The 14,622-nt window shown below is 60.2% G+C and overlaps 1 protein-coding gene and 1 long non-coding RNA gene across 3 annotated transcripts in view; one reads left to right on the forward strand and one right to left on the reverse strand.

Moving 5' to 3' along the window:
• ZNF710 (zinc finger protein 710) overlaps positions 1-14,622 on the forward strand; it is a 66,344-nt gene that overhangs the window by 36,933 nt on the left and 14,789 nt on the right. The gene's annotated exons all lie outside the window — the stretch shown is intronic.
• On the reverse strand, positions 6,870-14,508 carry LOC105747140 (uncharacterized). Of its 2 annotated transcripts, none has more exons than XR_009185218.1 (3): positions 13,898-14,508; positions 8,626-8,729; positions 6,870-7,347 (listed from the first exon to the last, which is right to left on the reverse strand). It is a non-coding gene; the product is annotated as an uncharacterized lncRNA (long non-coding RNA). The 2 variants fall into 2 exon arrangements; XR_009185219.1 differs by lacking the exon at positions 13,898-14,508 and adding an exon at positions 8,816-9,787.

Consider the following 14,622-nt stretch of genomic DNA (forward strand, 5'->3'; position numbering starts at 1 on the left):
TCACTTTTCCTCACCCAGGGCCGCGGGGGCAGAGTCGGGCAGGGCGGGGGTGCCTGACCCTGAAATAAAGCTGATGGCCACAGGGCCGGCCGCCCCTCCGCAGAGGGGGCACTCCTCTCCTGGGTGCGGGCGCTGGAGGGGGAACCCTCACAGCCGCCCTTTGATGTTCCTGCAGTGGAACCAAATTTATTTCTCGAACTTTTAGGAATGAACTTCCACTTCTGCCTCTCCCTCCCTCTCTCCCCGGAAAGGAGAGAAGGAGAAAAGAAGAAAGGGTTGGCTTTGTTACCGTGATTGGCACCGTTGGTGAATGAGGGGTCACTGCATCGGGCTGCTCCTTTTCAAGCGCTTTCTCCCCTGCCCGCTGTATTCACGCTGGAACATTCTTCCTTTCAAAGCTCCTGTCTTTCTCTCCCCCTTCCCCTTTGTATCTCTTGCCTTCCTTCGCTCCACTTCTGCCTTTCATTCTGAGCTCTCACCGTCTCCCTCGGGGATCGCTCTCTTCTTGCTCTCTTTTTTTCCCCTTTTCTTCTTCCTCTTCTATTCAGTACTTTTTTTTCTCTTTTTGCCTTGCTCTCTCTTTTTTTTTTTAATTTCTTTTCTCTTTTTCGTTTTGAATAGCGCTTCTGTTTTCAAGGGAAAGGATGGGTAGAGAAGTTGGATCCTTTGAGGAAGGGAAAATGTGTGTTTGCCTCTTTCTCCCTTGCTCTAAATGTGTAAAAAATCCCCGTGCAGGAGACCAGCTTCTTTTGGGCTCCAGCTTTGAGAGGGAAGGGTGCTGGGAAAGGGTCTAAGAGTGCTGGGAAGGGGTCTACACCAGGCGACAAGGGTGTGGAGGTTTTTGCCTAGAAGTCCCGAGTCCCCTCAGGGGCTGTCGATGGCCCGTCCGCCTCCACCCTGCCCAATGGCGGGGCTGATTTGGGGGTGAAGGTCAGGGGCGGATCCGGTCCCCAAACCTCGCACTGGTGGGGTCGTCCTGGCCCTGGGAGGGCTCAGTGGAGGCCACGAGAACACGACCCAGGGTAGCATGAGGACAGGGCCGCCCCGGGCAGCAGGGCGTGGCCCTGCCCGGCGTGTCCTGCCACGGGGGCTCAGGCCTCATTGCTGGGCCTGCGGTCCTGGGAAGGAGGCTGTTTTTGCGCCGGTGCGGGCAGCCGCTCTCCCTCACCAGGTGCAGGCCCCGCTGCCTCCGGACCGTGGGCTCTGGGGCCCCCTCCTCTGTTGCAGGGGTGGAAATGCCACACGTTGGTCAGGTTTCTAAATGTCACCTCGGAGTGACAGAGCATTGATCTGGGTTTCCCTCGGTTATCAAGGTCCTCCTCTGTAGACCTCTCCATTTTCCTTTAAGCTTGTGGAAATGAACTTGCTGTCCCCCATCAGAACGGCCCCAGCCGGTCCGTCCAGCTTGGGCCTGGTTCTTACAGTCACCGTCTGTCAAGCAGAGGCTCCTTTCCTGAGTGCCCGGCTCAGTGCACGGACCACAGTCAGCACATCTCTCCACACCACTCCAGGGGCACCACTTCCTGCAGTTGTGTGAGAGATACACATGGCCCTGACTCTTCTCAAAATGTATTTATGCTTGTGTAGGCTGGGGTTCAAACCCTGTGCCTGTGCTACCTCATGCCCCTACCCCTATGCAATCACTACTCCCTCCCCCTGGAGTGGCCTTCTCTCATTATTCTACCCACCGAACTCCTATACAGCCTACAAAACCCTTCTGAAGTGTCACCTCTTCTTTTGGCTCCCCCACGCAGAGTTAATCATGTCTCCCTTTTTAAAAAAAAAAAGATTTATTTTATTTATTTCTCTCTCCTTTTCCCCCGTTGTCTGCTCTCTCTTCCATTCGCTGTGTGTTCTTCGTCTGCTTATATTCTTGTCATCGGCACCAGGAAACTGTGTCACTGTACTTTGTTGTGTCATCTTGCTGCCTCAGCTCTCCATGTGGGCGGCACCACTCCTGGGTGGTGCTGTGCTTTTCTCATGTAGGGTGGCTTTCCTCGCACGTGGGGTACCCCTACACAGAGGACAGCCCTGCATGGCACGGCACTCTTTGCATGCGGCAGCACTGCACATGGGCCAGCTCACCACCCGGGTCAGGAGGCCCTGGGTTTGAACCCTGGACCCTCCCTGTGGTAGGCGGAAGCCCTATTGGTTGAGCCACAACCACTTCCCCATGCCTCCCTTTAATAGACCTGAAGCTTCTATGTTGTAGCTACCAACTCACTATGGTAATTTTTTTTTTAAACCAGAACATTTATTGCACAAGTAATCAGTGAAATCCTTAAGATGAACTGGATGCTGCAACAGCTGCCCTCTTGGGTTTAGGTGTCGTTCTTCACGGAATCCATGCCTGAATCTGCGGTATAGAATTTTTAGGTGTCTTGTTCGACCTGTACCGGTGGTGTTTCATCTTTTAGCCTTGGCACTCCGGTTATACTTTCTCTTGCGCTGGCAGGGTAGCCGCATTTGCCACAGGTCGACTTCCAAAGGTGGTAGGCCTTAGAGCCACCACAGCGGCACAAAGGCGCGCGTCTTATTGCGACGCTTTCCTAACGGTGACGTGCCCTTTGTTGTCTCGTTTCTGCGGCCGAGACCACATAGCTCACTGTGTAACTGTGCATTCACTTAGACTGCGGCTTCTTGCGGGCAGGCACGGTGTCGTCCTCATTCCCTCCGAGTTCCTGGGAGAGTGGACGTGCTGGCCACCTTGCTGAACAGAAAAGCCCTGTGGAGCCTCGGTCACGCCAAAGGGACCTCCAGAGGCGGGAGCCTGGGAATCTGGCAGAGCAGAGGAGGCTGGGAGTGGTGGGCAGCTTCAAGGGTGCGTGCGATTTGGAGTGTAGAAGAGTCGCCGCCTGGAGCCCTTCAGGGGCCCGCGGTAGAGCCGGAGGTTTGTTGACTTCAGCACGGAGGTGAGAGGCAAAGCCAGAAGGGGTTTCCTGATGGCCTCCATCTAGGACAAGAAAGCAGAGGCCAAGGCCTGAGTGCTGGGACCACTGGGGTGAGGAAGGCAAAGGACCAGCAGGGGCAGGGGGCCACCAGGGAGAGGCTGGGAGCCGGGGGACTGGCAGGGCTGCTGCCAGGTCAGGGATGATGCCAAAAAAAAAGTCTTTTGCGTTTGGCGAAGGGCTCATCTGTGGCCTTGAGAGGACAATTCAGAGGGGACAGATATCAGAGAGCAGGGGTTGAGGGCGTGGGCTGGGGCTGGGGGCTGGCCACCACCCGGGGGCAGGGAGGCCCGAGAGGGAGGAGGGGAGCGGGTCTGAGGAGAAGGAGCCTGTTCCCCGGTCTGGGGACACATTTCCTCCCTGCAGAGGGTCTCAGGCTGCAGCTCTGGAAGACCCTTTGCACCCGAGGGCATGGGAGAAAGGACCTGGTCGGCCATTTCAGGGCCAGCTCTGGGGCTTTTCCCAGCAGCCACCATGTCCCAGGCGGCAGGGGAGAAAGCCTGAGGGGCCCTCAGTCCAGCCCAGGGCTCAGGGCGGGCCAGGGTCCCTGGGGTCCCCTGCCGAGGAGTTGCCTCAGGAGGGAGCCCAGGGCGGGGTGTGCAGGCCTGCGTCTCCTCTGCCACACACGCACTGTCCCTGGCCACATGGGCACGCCGTCCTGCTCCTTCCCTGTGGGCTGAACTTGTTGATAGACTTGAAGGGGTACAGCACGGGGAAATGCCGTGTAAACTGTGAGTCCCAGACAGCCGTGAGGGCCTGGGGCATGGGGTTCTCCTCTCGAAGGGAACTAGGGCAGGGTCCCAGGGCTGCAGAGGCAGGGGAGCATTGAGTCAGGGGCTGGGAAGCCTGAGGCAGCGGGCAACGGGGAGCAGGGGCCTGGGCTGTGGGCAACAAACAGGAGCGAGGGACACTGGCAGCTGTCACCTGGAGGGGCCAGAGGCCAGCTGACCGTGCCGCCGCGGGGCTGGGAGGCAAGGGACAATGCCAGTCTGCAGCGGGAGCAAGGGACGTCGTTCTGGGTCCCCCGACGGGTGTCAACCCGTGGGCACACGTTGAGCAGCCAGTGTGTGCTGGTTTGGGTGGGTGACACGCTTCAGACGAGGGCCGGGCACCCCAAAGCGTTGGCAGCAGCGGGCGTGTCCACCCTCTGGGTCTGGGTGACAGGTGGCCGGGAGGACTTCCTGAGAACGTTCAGGATGGTGCTCCAGGGATGGGATTTGGCCAGGCCAGGGGAGCAGTAAGACATCCTGGGCAAAGGGGTTTGCCTGGACCGGAAGAGGGGTGCAGAGTTGCCCCCCGGGGCAGGGAGGCGGGCTGAGTGGGAGCAGGGGATGGCAGGTCTGTGCCAGGCTCGGCACGGGAAGCACCGGGCCGGGGGGTGTGGACTTCAGCCTCGGGAGCCCGCCGCTGCCGGTGGAGAGGCCTGGGAAGCTGGCAGCACCCCCTGCTGCCGTCCCCCTGAGAGAAGGGCATGAGTGGGCTCAGGCCATTGGCCGGCTACGGAGGGGCCCTGCTCTTGCTGGCGCCACCTGCTTCTCGGCTGCCTAGCTGGCCTTCAGGTTTTTCCAGTTTGGGCAAGAACCTCTCCTTATGCCCCTTAAGGCACCCTAGCCAGCCTGGCCTGTAGATGAAAGGGGAGCAGCTGGCCGAGCCTCCTCCTGACTCCCGAGCTCCCCGGCCTCGGGACCCTCACCTGTGAGGGGGACTGGGCTCATGGAGGGGGCCAGGGGTCTGCGTTTGTGAGCAAGCTTTAGGGGCAGACGCGTTTCCTGGGTCCTAGCTTCCAGGGGCCTGGTGGTCAGTTCCCTGTTCAGAAATTGGCCCCAGTTGGTCCCATGCTGAACACTGGCTCTGCCAGGAACTAGCCGTGTAGCCCCAGGGAGTTACTGGAGACTGATAATTGAGTAGCAAACGCTGACAGGCGTGCCAGGTGCTGCCCTGAGCACGTCAGGTGTTTTAACTGGCTGGATCCTCCCATAAATACCACCCCCGCTTGAACAAAAGAAGAGCAGCCACATAGTTGGGAAGTAGCAGAGGTGGGATTTGAACTCTGGTCTTTAGACTCCAGAGTCTGGGCTCTAAACCAGTGCTTCTCAAATAGTTTTTTTAAAGATTATTTTGAACTCCCGTGGACCAATACATTATCAGCCCTGCTTGGATGGCGTGGCACTGTCATAAAAGCTTCTGGATGCGCTTCTCGGTTTGCATCTCTGTGGAAGCCGCCCAAAGAGCCTGAGTACCAAACTTTGTGGAGCACAGCCCTAAAGTCGTCCTTAACCCTCCCGTGCCTCAGTTTCCTTATTTGTAAAATGGGAGGACTGGTGCTAGCACCAACCACCCAGGTTGCACACAGGATTCAATTAGATAATACACTTAGGGCCGGCACAGGCCGAGGACGCTGTAACTCTCAGTACGTGCAGCCCGTCAGCCACTGCCACGGTTTTGCCATCTCTAGAATGGGGATCCTGGCACCCCCGCCTACACAGGCATGCCTGCTACAGGTGCCGAGTCAGACCCTGGCAGGGGGAGCCAACGGCATCTCAGGCACCTTCCCCCCGGCCCAGGGACCTGCCCTTGTCCCCTCCCCTGGCTCTCAGCCGCCTCTCTGACCCTCCTGGCTCCCCCTCCCAGGGGTGCAGCCGCAGCGCCTCATCTTCTCCCCGCTAAACTGGCCGCCTCCCAGCTCCCGGGTCTCTGCCTTGCCCACTGTTTTTCCAGCCCTTTGGGCCTGGGAGCCTCCTTGTTGGTCAGTTGGCCCTTGGCCCTGCCTATCCTTCCTTGCCTGCCTCTGCCTCTGCCACCCCGTCCTCGTCCCTGCCACCCCCCTGGCTGCAGGAAAGGCCCCTGTCCGCTCCTCTTAGCTCCTGGCAGTGCGCAGACCCCAGCTAGCCCGCAGGACCCTTGAGCGTGCCACCCAGTTCCCACGCTGCGTGTGGGCCCCACCCCTCAGCCGACTCTGTGAACGTGCCCATCCTTTTGGTGACCAAGGAGAGGATGGATTTGCTCGCCGCCTCCACGCGCTGCTGCCCATGACCTGCGTGGACGTGTGTGTGCCTTCTGGCCACGTGTGGTGCACTCCCGGCCGCGGCGCTCCCCAGCTGTCCCTCCCTGGAGCTCTCCAGAGGCATCACGTGAATGAGAGAAGCCTTCTCCACTCCTCTCTGGCACAGATCTGTACTCGAGTCGGGTGTGTGGGTGACTGCAAAATAAATGCTGCTTATGGCCTCGGCAAGCAGTGCTGCCAGGGCTGCGGGGTGAGCCACACCGGCCGCCATGAGGGCAGGGAGGGTCTGCCGCCGCCATGTCCCCTCCACCCCGCTTCTCTCTCCTTCCCCTCTCCCTGCTCTTTTCCCTCTGGGCCTCCAGCCCGGGGCAGGCCCTCCTGCTCCCGCCCAGGTCGGTTGGGGGGCTTCCCGACTAGCTTCTCCCGTCTCGCGGCTTCCCCGGCCCCCCTGCACAGCCTCTGTGTCCTGCCACCACGGTGGTCCTCACAGAGCTAATCATCTCAGCTAAGCCTCCTAACAACTGGCGAGCCGAGCCTTGGCCTCGAGCACCAGTCTGCGTGAAGAAGGTCCTAAACACTCAAGGTAAAAAAAAAAGTTATGATGTCCAGTGTTACCCATACACTGAGTGCTTGTTTCCTGTCTGATATTTTGCAAGACTGTTCCATGGTTCTTGACCTGGTCTGTCCAACCAAGTCCTGAGATCTCTGAGCCTGGAGGGTCTTTGGGTGCCCCCAGCATCCAGCGCCGGCTCAGCCTGCAGAGATGAGAGTAGTGCTAAGAGCAGTTGCCCCCATTACGGAGACCTTCCTAGGTGCCAGCCTTGCTGCCATGCACCACTCCTCTTAGCTCCTTTACCTCAGACTCCCAGGAATTTAAGTTAGACCAAAAAGCCCAGAATGAAACCCAAACTCCTTTTTTTAAAATTTTTTATAGATTATATGTTTATTTCTCCCCCTCCCTCCATTGTCTGCTCTCTCTGTCCATTCGCTGTGTGTTCTTCTGCATCTGCTTGTGTTCTCATTACGCAGCTCCGGGAACCGATCCTGGGACCTTCCGGAGTGGGAGGGGGTGATCATTCTCTTGTGCCACCTCAGCTCCCTGGCCTGCTGTGTCTCTTATTGTCTCTCCTCTGTGTCTCTTTTTGTTGTGTCATCTTGCCGTCTCAGCTCTGCATGGGCCAATATTCCTGCGCAGGGCAGCACTCCACGTGGGCCAGCTCACCACACGGGCCAGCTTGCCTTCACCAGGAGGCCCTGGGTATCAAACCCTGGACCTTCTGGATGGTAGAATGGGAGCCCAATTGCTTGAGCCACATCTGTTCCCACCAAACTCCTCTTTTTCAGTGTGTCTAATGACCTTGGGCAAGTCCCTGCCCTGTGTCTTGATTTCCTCATCTGTGGAATGAGCGTATCATTAAGATTATGCTCTTTATATTCACGACCTAGGCAAGTACAATGTCTGGTGTAAAGGAAGGGCTCCAAACGTGATAGATCCATCTCACAGGCTAGGACACCGAGTCCCCGGGAAGGTGACAAGCTGACCCAGGGCAGCACAGCTTGGGAGTGGAGGGCGGCCTGCAGACAGGAGCCTGAGTCGCTCTCCCCTCTGTCCTTCCCAATCCACCCACCCCACCCCACCCCACTTTCTTTCTGCAGCCTTCCATCTCTTCATCCTTGGGCCCTGCCCCTGGGGTTCCTGAGATGCTGGGCTCACCCTGTAGGAGGGAAGTGGGGCTGCCGTGTCCTTGACATGCCCTGTACCCACAGCACTGCCGGTGGCACCTTTGGGCGCCTGGACTTAGGGGGCCACTGATACCATGGCCTCCCCCTAGCCCGGCACCGTTTCACAGCCAGATGCGGGGAGATGCTCGAGGATCAGGCTGCTTGGGGGAGCTGCTGAGCTCACGGCCCTGGCAAGGGGCTGCTTTTCTCCTTTGCACTTGGACATGGGTATTCTCTAAAGAGCAGCGTTCATCCTATGTGTACTCTGGGCTGCGGGAGAGGGTTGGTGGAAAGTGGATGGGCTGTGCGGAAGCAGCGGAATCGCGGCTGACAAAAGTAGAAGTTGCCTGGACCGTTCTGGGGCCACCTCTTTTCAAAGGGACCAAGGTCCACCTGCACCCCAGCGCAGATCCACACTGGCCAGGGCACTCGGGGGACCCCTGGTCCCAAGAGGGCTAAGCAGAGAAGACCACCCTCTGCTTCTGCAGACGGGGGCCAGCTCCTTGCCCACACTTTCTGTCCCTTCCCCAGCCCGGGACAAGCAGCCTCTGGGGCCCCAGGCCCAGCTGCGCCTCCCTCTCTGGCAGGAGGGGAGTAAGAGCCATCTGGCGGCCTTGCCCCTGCCCGTGGCCCCCTTGGACTCACGTAGGCCTTGAGGGTCCCGAAGACCCAGGGCCCCTTCTTTTCCATGTGACTTCCCCTTCCCAGGGGACTTGGTACCATTTTCCACCAGCTTGTCTGTTCTCTGTCACAGCCATACCAGCTTGCTTTATTTTCTGAGGTAACTGTTCCCAGCCCTTTGTTTTGTCTGTCGTTTCTGATCACTCCAGATTAAACACAGAAAGGTAGAGACCAGGTGAGGGTGGGGCGGGGCTGGGCCAGGGTTGGCGTGACCCAGGAAGAAAGGGGGTACGTGGGAGAAGAACAGGACCATAACCAGTTCAACCCTACCTCTTACTGGCCCCTCCGAGCGTCAGTTTCCTCATCCCTAAAATGAAGGTAAGGATGCCCATCTCCTGGGGACAGCCTGCATCGGGTCTGTCCTGTGAGCTCACCTGAAAAGGAATTGACAATGGCTGTGGCACTCAGCTCCACTCTGGCCGGCAGAGGCAGCAGGAGTGAGAGCTGTGTGGGCCTTTACCTAGAGGCAACGCAGGGTTGAGGTGGAGCGTGAGTTTTGGAGCACTGAGGAGCCTTGCCATCCGGTTTGGAACTAGGGGAGCCGCGAACACTGAGCACCTGCTGCACGGCTCGGCCGGGGCCAGGCCGCGTCTCCTTCACGGGAGGCCGGCCGGCGTCTACCCGGATGGCGGGGTGTTCCCACCTTGAACGGCACTGTGGGGATTTCTGGGCCTGGCTTATCCCACGGTCTGGGTCCCTGCCCTGACCCCAGCCTGCGGGTCCCCCAACTTCTCCCCAAGGCCCTGCCTCCGGCAGCAGGGCCAAGCGCCCAAGGACACTTGTTCCCAGGAAGCCCTCACTCCCCGGACGCTTCCCACGTGCTCTTTCTTTCTTCCCTTCACAGATGAGGTGTGCGTGGAGAACCTTCTTTATGGCCTGGGGGGTTCCGTTCTGGGATTTGCCCCCTTCCTCCTGGCGGCTCAAATGTGGGGAGTCTGGCCCTTAAACGCGACCTGAGAGGAACAAGGCCGGGAGAGGACTGGAGAAGCCAGGGCTGATGAAATGGGGCTTCTTTTTCCCCTCCTTTCTTTCTTTCTTTCTTTTTTTTTTTAAAGCAAAAGATAAATAAAGGTCGCCCTGAGATGACAAGAGGACGCTGAAGGAGATGAAAAGAAAGTAAAAGGGAGCGAGAGACCAAAGGCAAAGGACAGGGGGATTTGAACTATACCCTGCGATGAGGGAGAGATGAAAGAGGAGAGAGAGAGATGAGATGGGAGCGCTGGACCGCGCGGCAGAGCCGAGGAAGGGGTTGCCAGGGAAACAGTGAGAGGAGGAATGGAGGAGAGGAAGACAGGATGGAGAAGGCGGAGGGCTCAGCGAGGGAGGGACTGGGCCGCGGGCTGCATGAGGAGGAAGGGAGGCCAGAGGGGCTCCCAGGCTGAGTCAGGCCCCGGCGTGGGGAAACTGAGGCAGGCAGGGCAGGAAAACCCGGCTCAGAAAGCCCCTCCCCGCCAGGGGCTGGCAAGGCAGCCCCTTCCCACTCCCCACCCCCGGGTCGCTCACGCCTCAGTTTCTACACCTGTGGAATGGAGCTGGCGCTCCCCTCGGCGGCTCTGACTGGAGGTAGTGGGTGCTCATCACGGGGCTCTCAAAGTCTGAGCTCGACAGATGCTCCTGTGCGCTCTCGTTCAGGATTCGTATCTTGGCCCCTGAACTTGTGAGGCAGTTTTGTTTGTGTTCCCCTGTTCTGTGAAGCTGGTTGTCTTGGGGTCCAGCATGGCGCACCTGAGCGGGGAGCCGTGTGTGTTCTGCGGGAACGGGAGGGAGGACGTGCAGCATTCTGGAAGCCTGGAGCCTGCTCTCTCCAGGCCCTGAGGGGAGGAAGTGGACCGAAGCCGGGGAAGGGGGTCCAGACTCAGGGTGTGCAAAGGCCGGGCTCAGCAGGGGGCCTCTTGCCCTTCTTGGTGTAGTCTTACAAAGGCCCCCTCTGTCTGTGCACCTGTTAGGGGTACAACGGTGAGCAAAAGACAAGGTCTCTGCCCGTGCTGTTTATGATGGCACCAGGATGCCAGGCATTCAGCAATCAGTTGTACAAATAAATATATCACCAGCTCTGAGATGGTCCAGGAAGGAAAAGTATTAAACTTGAAACAGCTGAGAACCTGGGGGCCCGGACCTGGCTGGTAGGGAGAGGGTCGAAAGCCGATGGGTGAGGAACGAGCATTCCGAGCCCAGGACGAGCTTGTGACAAGGCACGCAGCAGGCAAGGCAGATTTGAGAAAATGCAAGGCAGCTGCAGGGCTGGCGGGGCTGGGTGCAGGAAGGAGCCGCGCGTCGCGCACTTGCAGAGATGGACAGGGACCAAACAACCAAGCCCTAGGCGGCCTTGGTGAGCTGCTTGGACTTGATTGCAAGAGCAGCGGGCAGCGGCCGTGGCGCTTGGAGCAGGGCGGGAGGTCGTGGGTGCCTGGTGTGAGCGCAGGCTTGTGTCCTGTCCATCTCCCTTTTAGGGCAAGGAGCACCTACCCGGCAGAACTTCTGAGGTCTCAGAATACTTGCCGCAGGTGCGTTGAATGGAGGCAGTACTTTGCTCCCCACGGCTCACTGCCACGCCCACCCCCAAAGCCCCCAGACCCTGGCTGGGGGTGGGGTGGGGTGGGGTGGGGTGGGGGAGGCCACTGTGTTTGCCGTGGTGGAAGGAAACTGCACTGGCATTCGAGAGGTTAGTCCCCCATTGTGGGGTGGGGGGCCTCAGTTTCCACATCTGTAAAACGAGGGTCCCCAGCACAGTTGATGTAAGACTGTGAGACCACCCGTGAGGGGACACGGTCAGGGTGGCCGAGGGGAAGGGCGAGCCTGTCACCCTGCCGCAGAACAGCCCCGCTCTCCTCCCCCTCACCAAAGAAAGCTGTGTATGTGCTCAGTGGGGGGGAGCCGTTGTGGGGGGGCCAGGGGACTTCAGTTCAGAGACCCCCCAGCATGCTCGATGAGGCACCCTAGGTGTGGCTGTGCCGGGCACGGCTTTTGCCCACGGGGTCTTGGGCCGCAGACTCCCTGTGGGGGAAGGCAGGCTCGTTCCTGCAAGGGTTCAAGACCACCCACGCCCCTCGGGGCTGATTGTCTGCCAGCGTTCCCAGGCTGGGGGCCAGGTAGCCATCCAGGGACTGGCACCGCTTCGGGGTCCCCCTGAGGTCTGCTTCTCTGTCCCCGTTGGGCTGCGCTTGTCCGCAGTGCGAGCCCCCTCCCCGGGGGCCAGCGCCCCAGATCGGGTGTGGCCCCCGCGCCTCCTGGCATGCCTTTGTGTGCTCTCTGGGCACCTGCTCCTGCGGTGGTTGGCGTGAGGCTTGACGCGTGGCCAGCTTTCCAAATGAGGAGCCTGTTCAGCCTAACCCGTTTTGGGGATGGGGAGGAGGCGGCAAAGGCCTGGGCTCGGCTCCCGGATGCCCCGCGGACACCTGCAGTGGGGGAGTGGGCAGTTGCCTTGAGGGGTGGGCACAAAGGAGCACAGCTGGGCGGTTGTCAGCCTTGGGGAGGTCCTCTTCCCACAGAAGGCCAAGTTGCTTTACCGTCAGCGCCTGCTAATTAATTTGCCGAGTTAGAATCCCTCGCAGAGCTTTTAGAAAATACCCACATCCGGGCCCCATCCCCAGAGATTCGGATTTAATTGGCCCAGCCTTGGCATCACCGTAATTGACCGATGCCAGGTGTGGGACTCGCGCAGCCAGGTTTCGCCCTCGGAAGGGTCTGAGCCTGAGAGAGGGTGCAAAGACCAGAAGAGTGAGCCTGAGATTGTGGGCTCCAGCCTCATTTCCTGGGGTTCGGGGGTCACTGTGACCTCCCTGGAGTGTTGAAGCGGAGCAGCTCCCGCAGTCTGGGTGCCCCAGGCTTGGGCAATCAGGAGCTGCCCAGAGCAGGGCAAGGCTTCCGGGGCAGGCTTTGCTGTCACAGGCCTGTGAGGGGTCCGCCGCTGTCCCCCGCTGTCCCCGGGGTGGGAAGTTCACAGCTCCTAGCCTGAGCCCCCGCGGGGCAGGGAAAAGCAAAGCATTTGTAACTCTGAGGCCAGGCTTTCCCCCTAGTCCTCATTCGGTCATTCATTCTAGGCTCCTGCCCTGGGGCGAGGGGGTGAGTGTCGGCTCCCTGCCTTCCCCATTTTCCAGCAGGGCTCGAGCTCCCAGGACCCCGAGGCCCCGTCTTTCTCTCCCCTTCTGGGCCTGCTATTGCCCTGCAGCCACTGTCCTCAAGGGGCAGAGTGGGGGGCGGGGGGAGATGCCCCATAAACAGATACATTTATGAATCGCCGTGAAGGCCCCGGCTGTGGAAGAGGGCCCTTCCCTCTGCCCCAGACGCCGAGAAAGACTTCCCGGAGAGGCATTGCCTACACTGAATCCTCAAGAAGTCCACCCAATAAGGGAAGGGCGGTTGTGGCAGAGGAGTCAGCCTCTGCAAAGGCCCTGAGGTGGAAACCAGCCATGTGTGCAGAGAGCTAAGCGGAGAGGGGCAGGAGGCGCAGGAAGGGGTGACGGGGGTCGGGAGGGGCTGGTGCACTTCATCCTACAGGCTGCGGGGCTGAGGGCGGTCCTGAGCCTGAGACCTGCATTCTGGCCCTTGCTTCACCGTCATCTTGCTGTGTGACCTTGTCGACCCCTTCCCCTCTCTGCACCTTGGTTTCCTTTTCTGGCACGGTGAGCACTGGGGCCCCTCGTGTGGTTTGTGGGCTGGTGGCCCAGCCACTGTGACTCCTGGAGACGGGCTCAGTGAACCTGCCCACAGAGAAAAGGGGAAGCTGAGGCAGAGAGAGAATCCTGTAAGGAAGAGACCCGCGCACTTCCCCCTTGGCCACCCCCCACCCGCCAGGAACCAGCCCCGGCAGCCGCTGGGCCTTGTGGGCAGAAGCGAGACTGTGGCAAGGAGCCCGGAGGTTTGCACAAGCCTCCCAGCTTTCGCTTCCTCTTCCTCTCTGGGGATGGGCGCGGAGTTTGCTTTTAAGTCTACCAGGACGGAGGAGGAAGCAAAGAGGGTGGTGCGGCCCGAGCTGACTCCCAGGAGTGTGCTTTACAGCCCGTCGGCGCCTGGGGCTGCCTTTCCCTCCCGAGGCCCGTTCCCTGCCTGGTCCCACCCCAGGTTCAGCCTCTCCAGCCCCCAGATCCAGTCCAGAGCCACCAGCCCCCCGCAAAGGACAGCCAGTGAAAGCGGTTCGAAAGGGAAACGAGCTGGGTCCTGGGGGGCCTGAATGCAGACCGAGGAGGGAGGCCCTCCAGTCTTGCCTGGCGTGCTCCGGGCTGCCCCCATCCCCCAAGGCCACACCTCCACACCTCCTGCCTCCCAGAGGTTCTGTCTCCTGAGCCCCCTCGGACCAGCTCCTGAGGGCGTGAACTCACTTTGTTTACTGCGGAGTCCCCAGGAGCAGTCGCCAGCGCCCCGAGGGGCCGGGGGCTGTGCGCTGAATGACTGTGTCACAGGGCGGGAGACCCCGGCTTCTGAGCCACCTGGCGGGGCAAGGCCAGGACGGAGGGCATGGCATAGACCTGTCCTCCCAGCATAGCAGCATAGGCTGGGCGTCGCCCGCACCTAGTAGGCCCTCAAGAAAGCATCACCAGATTACCTGGGTGGCAGGTGCTTGGCCACCTGCCCAGGCTGAGCCGGTTCAGCCGGCACCTCTGTCTTCAGCTGGTTTTCGAGAAGGCGCCCCTGGTGTTGGGAGGTGGCATATCCCCGTGGCCACGGGTCCCGCCGCGTCTTCCTTCAGGAGGCCTCGTCCTGCCAGCACCAGGCCAGGCCGGGCCCGCTGGCCACCCTGAGCCCTCCAGCTGCCCCCTCCGCCCCCTCCCCACGGTCCCAGGGCAGGGTGGTGAAGGGGTCTCAGTGAGAGGCAAGGAGCTGTGGGAGCAGTGGGGGTAGGGGGGCCTGGAAGAGGAGCCGCCCACCCTCAGGTCCCAAAGAGGGGTTTGTGTCGGCTTTACAGATGAGGAAGCCGAGGCCCTGAGGGGTCAGGCAACTTGCCCAGGGCCCTGCAGGAAGTCAGTCATTCCTGTCACAAGCTCCTGTCAGTGCTGACCTGAACCTCAGCAGTGGGGAAAGCCGTGCGACTATAAATGGAGAGCTAGAGGCGCCGGCAGGGGCTGGCCTGGCCCTCGGCCCGTGTGCAGAAGGGGGAGAAGCCGAGGGGACATCCTGGGTTTTCCTGTCACTTGATGCAGGCCCCTCCCCCGCCTCTGCCTTTGTTTCTTGGCCTCCACAGCCTTTCTCTCTCTCCCCCCCTCCCCCTCCTTCCTTGTCTCTTCATTCCTTCTCTCTCTCTCTCTCTCTCTCTCTCTCTCTCTCTGGCCT

The sequence above is a fragment of the Dasypus novemcinctus genome, chromosome 3 (assembly GCF_030445035.2).
Source record: "Dasypus novemcinctus isolate mDasNov1 chromosome 3, mDasNov1.1.hap2, whole genome shotgun sequence".
Taxonomy (NCBI): domain Eukaryota; kingdom Metazoa; phylum Chordata; class Mammalia; order Cingulata; family Dasypodidae; genus Dasypus; species Dasypus novemcinctus.